Below are 9,309 nucleotides of genomic sequence, written 5' to 3'. Positions count from 1 at the left end.
CTTGCCAATATGATAGTTACTACACATAGCTGACTTCCCAAAGCATACTATTATGCATTTTTTGGTATTTAGTTTTTGTCCGTGGCTCTAACACCAATTATTTGTCTGTGTTAGCCCTTCTTGGAGAATATTAGTGTCCATGGGGGATTCTGTGATTGCTCCTAATTTACAGTCACCTGTAAATTAGGTCAGCCAGAGGTCAGTAATGTTGGCCTTGACTTTAGAGAAGTATATGTTAAAAGGACCAGCTCCAGGACCAATCATTGAGGGACTCTGCCAGTTACTGGCCTTTTTCTAGAGGTGGATTCCCCCATTCTAACTTCCTGGTTCCTATCTGTGATGCATGGGTTTATACCCAACTTCTTAAGTCTGTCAATAATGCCCCATTGGGGTATTGTGTCAAATGCCTTGCCCAGGTCAAGATAGGCAATATGAACCATTCTGCCATCATCCATTGCTTTGGTGACGTTCTCAAAGAAATCCACCAGGTTGAGTAGGCATGACCTGCCCTTAATGAAACCAATCTGAGTTGGGCACAATGTCAGGAGGTTTCCTGTGTAATTATTGATCATTTCCATGGCTTTGCATATGAGATTAGTGAGCATTATGGATCTGTAGTTTCTAGAGTCTGTAGCTGGTCCACCTTTGTGCAAGGGAATGATGATTGCTGTTATCCATTTGTGAGGCACAACGCCTCTTTGGAGACTATGGTTAAATAGTGATTCCAGAGAGCTTTATAAGGAATGTTTCATGCTATTTAGAAGGTGGCCTGGAACATTGTTAGGGCTCATTGATGCAGTGCTCTTGGCCTTATAGAGAGCACTGAGGACCTGCTCCCTAGTGATAGTACAGGTAGTTATAGTTGATGGTATTTCCTGAGGGGATGCTGGAGGGATGGGTAAAGTTAGAGTTGAATTTGTCTGCTGCTAGGTTTGCTAAATCTTCTTGGCTCCATCTTACCCAATCACCAATCCCAAATTCCCAGCTCCTTGCCCACTTTCCCTGCTTGCTTTTCTTTTTGTATTTTTTTTTCCTGGAACTCTATTAAAGGTTCAGATAATGCTTGTCTTTAGTCAGCCTACAGAGGCTTGACATATGCTTCTGACAGAATATGCCTGTCATCCTCACAGAACAATTTATATATTATTTAAAACAGGAAGTAACAACGAGTTCTTCAAGAACAACACTTAGAGTGCACATCGGGATTATTGTTAAGACTGTTAATGGCTGACTTCTGATTATAATGGGAAGCTTAATCTATAATCATGGAAGCCACTGCTTAATTTATCTTTCACATTTTTCTGTTACTATCTATAAATCATGCTATGCACATCATAATCACTCTATTGAATATGATGTTATTCTTTGTTTTCAGTGCCTTTTAAACTCTTGCTTTAGAATGGCTGATGTTGTTTTCTTGTGTTGGTCTGTTTACTGCTATGTTCGTCTGTACTTGAAAAGAGGATGTAGTTTACCAGTACACTTATCGGGTAAACAGAGAGAAATAAAATCACATTGCCCTGCTTCTGTCAGATTTTTTTATTAATTTATTAACTGGATACGCCCACTAGAAGCAAATGTCTCTTTTGGCAGCAGGGGAACCCTAGGACCACTGTCTGGTCAGGTAAATTGCTTAGAATCACACAGTAGGCAAATGGAGGTGTAAGTAATTGAACCTTGTACCCTTGACTATGGAAAACAGCTCAGTAACAGCTTTGAACCTAAATCATGTGGGCTAATTGATGAATAACAGTTTGCAATACTCTCCATATGACAAATAACAGTTCTATATTGTTCTCCTACACCAATAAAATGACTCTTCGGTTATCACGTTGTCTTATTTACGACCAAAATAATTACTTACTCATAATGATAATGATAATTTACAGTGAAGCCTGCCACTGTGTGTATTTCGAGTTTTTAAGGCCTACCAAGAGGTAACATCTGCATTCACAAGCATGTACAGTAAATGATAAAATAATTACCTAAAATATATGACATCCATGCTATCTGATGAGCACCTCAATGGTTTGTTCTAGTGGGCATTTTTTTCATGGGCTCTCTTGGAAGTTAGAAATAGCCAGTATAAAGGAGATATCCTGAGACACTAAGGACTTCACTAAAGGTCACCCAAAGAGCATTTTGCATGAGAGTTTCTGGGATGTCTCAGTTATCACCTCCTCAGTGCTTTCATATAGAATGCTAATCTTGACACGTTTAACTTGTTTAGGTGGTTGCTTTCCACTTTCATTATTCATTAAGCTTCATTTGGATATCTTTAAAAGAAAAATAAACATTAGCACATATTTTTCTGATTTTTGGTTGACAGATTTTAGCCTGCACATCTAATCCTTCACAGAAAGCATTAGATGGTCCTAGAAAACATATAACCAGTATGCAATTTGTGCCACAACCATCCATAAACAGGTAACTACTAGTATCCAAAAAACGCCGGAGATCAGATTATCTGCTAGGAGACCCAACTGATATCTAACCTTGCTACTCCACAAAGTAGGTACCACTGGCCATGTTGTTATGTCTACAGGTAAGACCTATTGCCCTATCCAGATCACTTCCTGCGAGGGCACATTCTTGCTGAACCTGACCTTAAGTGGGACTTGGCTTGTTCTTCCAAATAAGTTTACTTCCTGTGGCACCTCTAAATTGGATCATAATGGCTTGATGTCAGCAGACTACAAGGCTTAAATAATTCTTATAATGGAGCAGGACATTTTATAATCGAGTGAAGGATGTGTCTAGAATATACCTACCTGTCTTGTACTGTAGAGTGCTGCCATTGTATATCTATGAAATGCCTCCATTTAGTATAAATACCATTTTGAGCCTCTTTTAAAGTCTGTAGCTGTAGTATTTACCCAATATAAACAGTGGCACAAACAAACAAGCCAACATACAAATAAATACATGCATACATAACAATGATTACTGCTAAATAGCTTCTAATAGAGGTTGTACAAATAGAATGTATTTTCTGAATAACTAAGTCAGTTAAGTCCCTTTAGAACATATTGCTGTAATTTGAAGTGACACATTGGTTTCATGTCACAGATAAAATTAAACCATGCCACAGATGTTGGTCTTTCTTAAGCTGAATTTGGACAACACTCTAGTCAGGACCTTGTTGCACAGTCCTTAAGTAAAAAACAGCAGTACAAAGTCAAGCTGTTCCTAAATCCTGTAATGTATTTGTCACATATTTATAATCTGTCTTGTTATTTGTTAATGTGCATTCTTCTTGTGCCTTTTACTTCCTTATATCCCCTCTTAAGTGGTCATAATGGTTTGATGTAAGCAGGCTACTAGGCTTAAATAATTGCTTATATTGGAGTGGAGTATGTTATAATCTGGTGAGACAGAACAAGACAGTTACTGCTGTCTTAAATTACACTTGCAATTAAAGAGAATTTTGAGAAAACTGAGGACTTTTAGGTTACAGTTATGCTTTAGTTGCATGGAAAATATTACAAACAGCCTGGATGCAAAGCCGATTAAGTTAAAATTGAAAACACTAAATGATAACTAACTTAGACCTCCTGCTTTGCAAATGAGTTAGCTTTTGACTTTAGAATTCCAATTCACATGGCAACAACATTAGAAACATTCACAAAACATTGAGAGACACATCTGCTGTGGGCAGCATCACAAAAGGTAAAGAATTTCATATCAAGAGTAGTTGCTTTTAAAACTCGCAAAGGAAACCCTGAAAGTGGACTTACCTGGTACTATGTAAAACAAGACATGAATCCTGTGATACTGGATGATACTTTTTGATTTCTGTACTCCCAACAGACTTCTGCCATCAGCCATGTCCCAAAGTCAACAACTATGTCCCAAAGCCATCGGACATGTCCCAAAGCCAACACCCGTGTCCCAAAGCCATCAGCTATGTCCCAAAGCCAACAGCCATATTCTAAATCCAACATCCATGTCCCAAAGCCATCAGCCATGCCCCAAAGCCAACATCCATGTCCCAAAGCCATCAGGCATGTCCCACGCCAACAGCCATGTCCCAAAGCCAGCAGCCATGTCCAAAGCCAACAGCCATGTCCCAAAGCCAACAGCTGTGTCCCAAAGCCATCAGCTATGTCCCAAGCCAACAGCCATGTCCCAAAGCCAGCAGCTATGTCCCAAAGCCAACAGCCATGTCCCAAAGCCAACAGCTGTGTCCCAAGCCAACAGCCATGGCCCAAAGCCAGCAGCCATGCCCCAAAGCCAACAGCTGTGTCCCAAAGCCATCAGCTATGTCCCAAGCCAACAGCCATGTCCCAAAGCCAGCAGCCATGTCCCAAAGCCATCAGTCATGTCCCAAAGCCAACAGCCATGTCCCAAAACCATCAGTCATGTCCCAAAGCCAACAGTCATGTCTCAAAGCCAACAGCCATGTCCCAAAGCTCAAAGCCAACAGCTGTGTCCTAAAGCCATCAGCCATGTCCCAAAGCCAACAGCTGTGGCCCAAAGCCATCAGCTATGTCCCAAAGCCATCAGCCGTGTCCCAAAGCCAACAGCTGTGTCCCAAAGTCATCAGCCATGTGCCAAAGCCAACAGCCATGTCCCAAAGCCAACAGCTATGTCCCAAAGCCAACAGGCATGTCCTAGAGCCACATGTCCCAAAGCCAACAGCCATTTCCCAAAGCCATCAGCCATGTCCCACAGCCAACAGCCATGTCTGAAAGCCTCTCCTCAATCTTCTAATCTGAGATCTCAGTTACTTGTCTGGCTTTCCTCACAGAATAGGTCCCCACAAAAAAAAAAACAAAGTGTAAGTGCCTGGAAAGTGGGCAGAAAGGAGATCAGAAGAAGGGTGTATGGTGCTAGCCTACCAGCTGTATTGTAATGTCAGATCCACTATTTTGACCATTACTCAACATGCAGTGATAACTGTGTTGATCTAGTCCACTATCAGACTGCTGGTGCATTCCATATTTTTTGCTGCAAGTCTAGTGTTCCTCAACTCCACTGAGTACAGTAATCCTTAGTAGAACTCCTTCCCTCTTTCCCAACATAGGTGAGGCAGCAGGAATACTACTCATGTCCTGTCCCCATACCAACTCCTCCAGACTTCGGATCATTAATAGACACCCAGTAGTCCTGGAGTTCTTGTATCTCCACGTATCAAATCAACTCACAAATACAAGAGCCAAGGATCAAAACTTTCTTCAGCAAATAATAAAACACAGTGGTGAGATTGGTTCATTACACAGTGACTTACCCAACTCTGGAAAAGACATCCACAGTAAAACAAGCAGTGTGATACCTTGTCTTCCTTCAAGTGGGAAGTGGATGATTGGATTGATATTCACAAATTCACCCCTGGCTTGATTGGTCTAGCCCTCCTTGAAAAAGGAAGGTACAGTCTAAGAGTGGGTGCTGATGAGGAATAAATGGTTGCAAGGCAAAGTTGCCTTGCATTTCATATGATTCCTGTGAATTGAACTGGAGTCATCTGGGTCACAGCTGAAGTTCTTTCACTCTGCACTATGGAGCTGACTGACACTTGGCATTGCAATTAAAAATCTATAGTCCCTTGGGCAGTGAGACTGAATTTTCTATTTATATTTTCTAATTTCTGAGCTAGGTTTTACAGTATAATCGCTTTCAGGAAAACCTTCCTTCATGTGACATAGAATCTATAAAAAGCTTATTGTTTAGTAGAAATGGTACAGGCAAAGAGGGAGAAAAATTGTAATCTTTAGATGTTCTTCATCTCACATTGCTGCAGTCATAACCTGTGGGTAGTCCGCTGTCCTCGGTCGGCCCGAATACCAAAGTGTTAGGCTGGCGTCGGTCATGGTCGCTCAGATCTGACGTCAGTACACCATGGTATTAAAGCGCATGACCGATGTCATATCCTCAGTCTTTCTTGCCGCATGGTCCGAAGCAGAAGCAGCGTTTGCAAGTGCCGTTCGGCATTCTGAAATTTTCGTATTCTGAGTTTCAGACCGAAAACCAAGTTGGGCTAAGTACCCCGTTGGGGAATATTTTTGTTTTTTCTTGCCTCAGTTAATTCCAGATGTCAGAAAAAGTGAATAATTGTATTTCTTGTGGGAAACAGATACCGCATAGGGATTACCACTCTCTCTGTATTCCTTGTTTGGGGCCTGAGCACGACGTAGTCGGTGTCGCTTTTGTGCTAGATTTAATAAGCGCACCATTAAGCGTAGGTTAGATTGTGCTAGGCTTGTCTTGTAAGGGGTGTAATTACAATATGCCGTTGGATCCTCCGGCCGCCGCTAAGAAGCACAAGGAAAAGTCGTTAAAGTCCAAGCAGGATGAGTCGTCCGTTCGGACGCTGGTTCTTAGAAACTACGGTGGAATCTGTGGATCCAGCCGAGGTTTCAGCTGAGTCTCAGGGGGAGCCGTTAATTTTGCAAGATGTGGCCTCTCAGGAGTCGGGTCAGGCTGAGGGGGCCTCTCAGGTTGCTGTACTCCCTTCTTTGCATAAGGTGGTTAGGCCTTCCCCTTCTGTCTCTAAGGTACCTTCCAAGGTCAGGCCTGGTTTGTCTTCCTCTGGTGTCAGTCCTAGTTCTGCAGGTTCTGTACCTAAAAAACACATGCTTAAAATGGCAGAAGATTTGATTTCCTTAATCAGGGGTTCTATGCCCCCTCCAGATAAGAGGCCTAGGGTGGAGCCAGAGGTGGAAAGTTTGGAGCATGCTTCAGATTACTCAGAGTCTTCGGCTGAAGACATTCAGGATTTTCCTCCTTATTCTGATTCAGACCCAGAGGATTCCAGTCCTTCTGCTTCTTCTCCAGAGGATTTTTCTTTTTCAGAAACCCTGCATTCTATGAGGGAGCATTTTAAATGGGAAGGTCAGGATTTCTCAGATTCCCGAAAGAGGCTTAGGGAATTTTTGTTTTTACCACAACATCGGCCCTTGGCTATACCTCCTGTTTTGGATGTTGTTCAGGATGTTTTCTCTGAGGCTTCCCTTAATCCAGACTCTTTGCCTCCTGCGCCAGTTAAACCAGATAGGTATTACAGAGTGCCAGAGGCTCATAAATATCTGTATAAGAGCCCAAGGGCTGACCCAGAAACTATTAGCCAGGGACCTAAGGGTGTCAGGGCTTCTGTTGTAAAGAATCCAGTTCCCATGGATAAAGATTCTAGAGCTTTGGATAGGTGGGGTAAAAAAGTGTATACCTCTTCCACTCTAGCAATGAGGGCTTTGAATTGCCAGTTTCATATGTTGAAGTACCAGAATTTTCTCCTTACTCAGTTAAAATCTAAGGTAGATGCTTTGGCAGAGGGCATAGAGTGTAAGGAATTACAGGATTTGGTTCATGCCTCTGATCAGGTGGGTAAGCATTCTTTGCAGTGTGGTTTCGATGCTTTACAGGCTTCTTCCAGGGTGGCTGCCACTGGATCAGTTATTCGTAGGCACGCCTGGCTTAAGGATCAGAACTTGTCAGAGCATGTTAAAGCTCGAATTTTGGATGCTCCTCTGCAGTCTGAAGTTTTGTTTGGTTCTCCTGTGGAGTCAGTCTTAAAGAAAATGGAAGACAAAGCTAAGTCTATGCAGACTGTTAAGGATTTTTTGCAGGTGCAGCCCCCTAAGTTTAGCAGAAATTGGCCGACTAAGGGATGGGCTTATCCTTCTTCTGATTTACAGTCTAGGGGCAGATCTAGACGTGGTAGGGGCAGAGCTCAGGGCTCTTTCAGGCCTAGAACGTGGAGTTCCCCTGCACAATCTACAGGTGAGGGCAGGGGCCAGTCCTTTCATAAACAGACCCAATGACCTGCATCTTCAGCTGCCAGATCCTTCCTGTCTGGCAGCTCCTCTGGGAGGAAAGTTGGCACTCTTCAGGCAAAACTGGCTTTTAGTCACCCAGGACAAATGGGTGTTGGACATTATAGACCGAGGCTACAAGTTTTATTTCCACACATTGCCTCCTTTCAAAGGCATGCCAGACATTCCTCCTCAGCAAAGGGTGGAGGCTCACAAACAGATTTCTTTACTTCTTCAAATGGGGGCTATACAGCAGGTCCCTCTGTCAGAAGTGGGCCTAGGATTTTATTCTCGCCTGTTTCTTGTACCAAAGAAAGGAAACACTTGGAGGCCAATTTTGGATTTATCTATCCTCAACACATACCTGGACATTCCAAAATTCAAAATGTTGACGTTGCAACAACTTCTGCCTCTGTTGGGCAAAGATCACTGGATGGTAACTCTGGATCTCAAAGAGGCTTATCTTCATATTCCTATCAGGCCCAGTTGCAGGAGATTCCTGCGTTTTCGGGCTGGGACTTTACATTATCAGTTCTCTGCATTGCCCTTTGGCTTATCTACTGCACCCAGGGTGTTCACAAAGGTTCTGGCTCTGGTGATAGCCTTCTTAAGGTTAAGAGGAATACAAATTTATCCTTATTTGGACGATTGCCTGATTCTTGCTCAAGACAAAAACAAGCTACTTCACCATCTACAGTATGTTATGGCAGTGTTAAGGTGCCTAGGGTATTCTGTGAACGAAATAAAGTCCAGTCTAGTACCCTCTCAGGAAATGTGCTTTCTGGGTGTGAGACTGAATACAGCCTCCCAGATGGCTTTTTTGACCCCGGACAAGCAAAGAAATCTTACACTTTACTTCTAACAATTGTCTCTACGGTCCAGGCTGACTGCAAGGACAGTCCTTCAAACCTTGGGGTTCATGGCATCTTGTATTCTGGTGCTTCCCAATGCCAAACTGCATATGAGGAAGCTACAATGGTATCTCAAAAGTATATGGGCCTTAACACTGCCACGATCTGGACACTGTCATTCAGATAATACCTTGCATTCAAAAGGAATTTTTGTGGTGGGCTCAGGAATGTCACCTAAACAAGGGACTCTCTGTGACCCGACCAGAGGCGAGTCAGATCTTAATGACAGATGCCTCGGACAAGGCTTGGGGAGCACACCTCAATGGAAAATGGGTTCAAGACACGTGGCCTGCCAGACTTCAACATTTACATATCAACTTGAAGGAGATGTTAGCAGTCCAATTTGCATTGATGGCTTTCAAGGATCTACTTCACCCAGGACAAGTGTTGATTCAAACAGACAACACAACTGTCATGTGGTACATCAACAAGCAAGGGGGAACCCATTCGTACCCTCTTTGCAGGCAAGCTATGATTTTGTGGGAGACTGCTCTCAGTTTGCAACTCACTCTTCAGGCAAGGTTTCTGCCAGGAGCACAGAACTCCTTAGCAGATGTTTTGAGCAGACAGATGGTGGATCCCCACGAGTGGAAGTTGGATCCTCATGTATTTCGACAGTTGACAGTGATATGGGGGACTCCAGACATAGA

The sequence above is a fragment of the Protopterus annectens genome, chromosome 3.part1 (assembly GCF_019279795.1).
Source record: "Protopterus annectens isolate FY-2018-M chromosome 3.part1, PAN1.0, whole genome shotgun sequence".
In the NCBI taxonomy this organism is placed as follows: Eukaryota; Metazoa; Chordata; order Ceratodontiformes; family Protopteridae; genus Protopterus; species Protopterus annectens.
Note: the sequence above shows the minus strand (reverse complement) of the source record.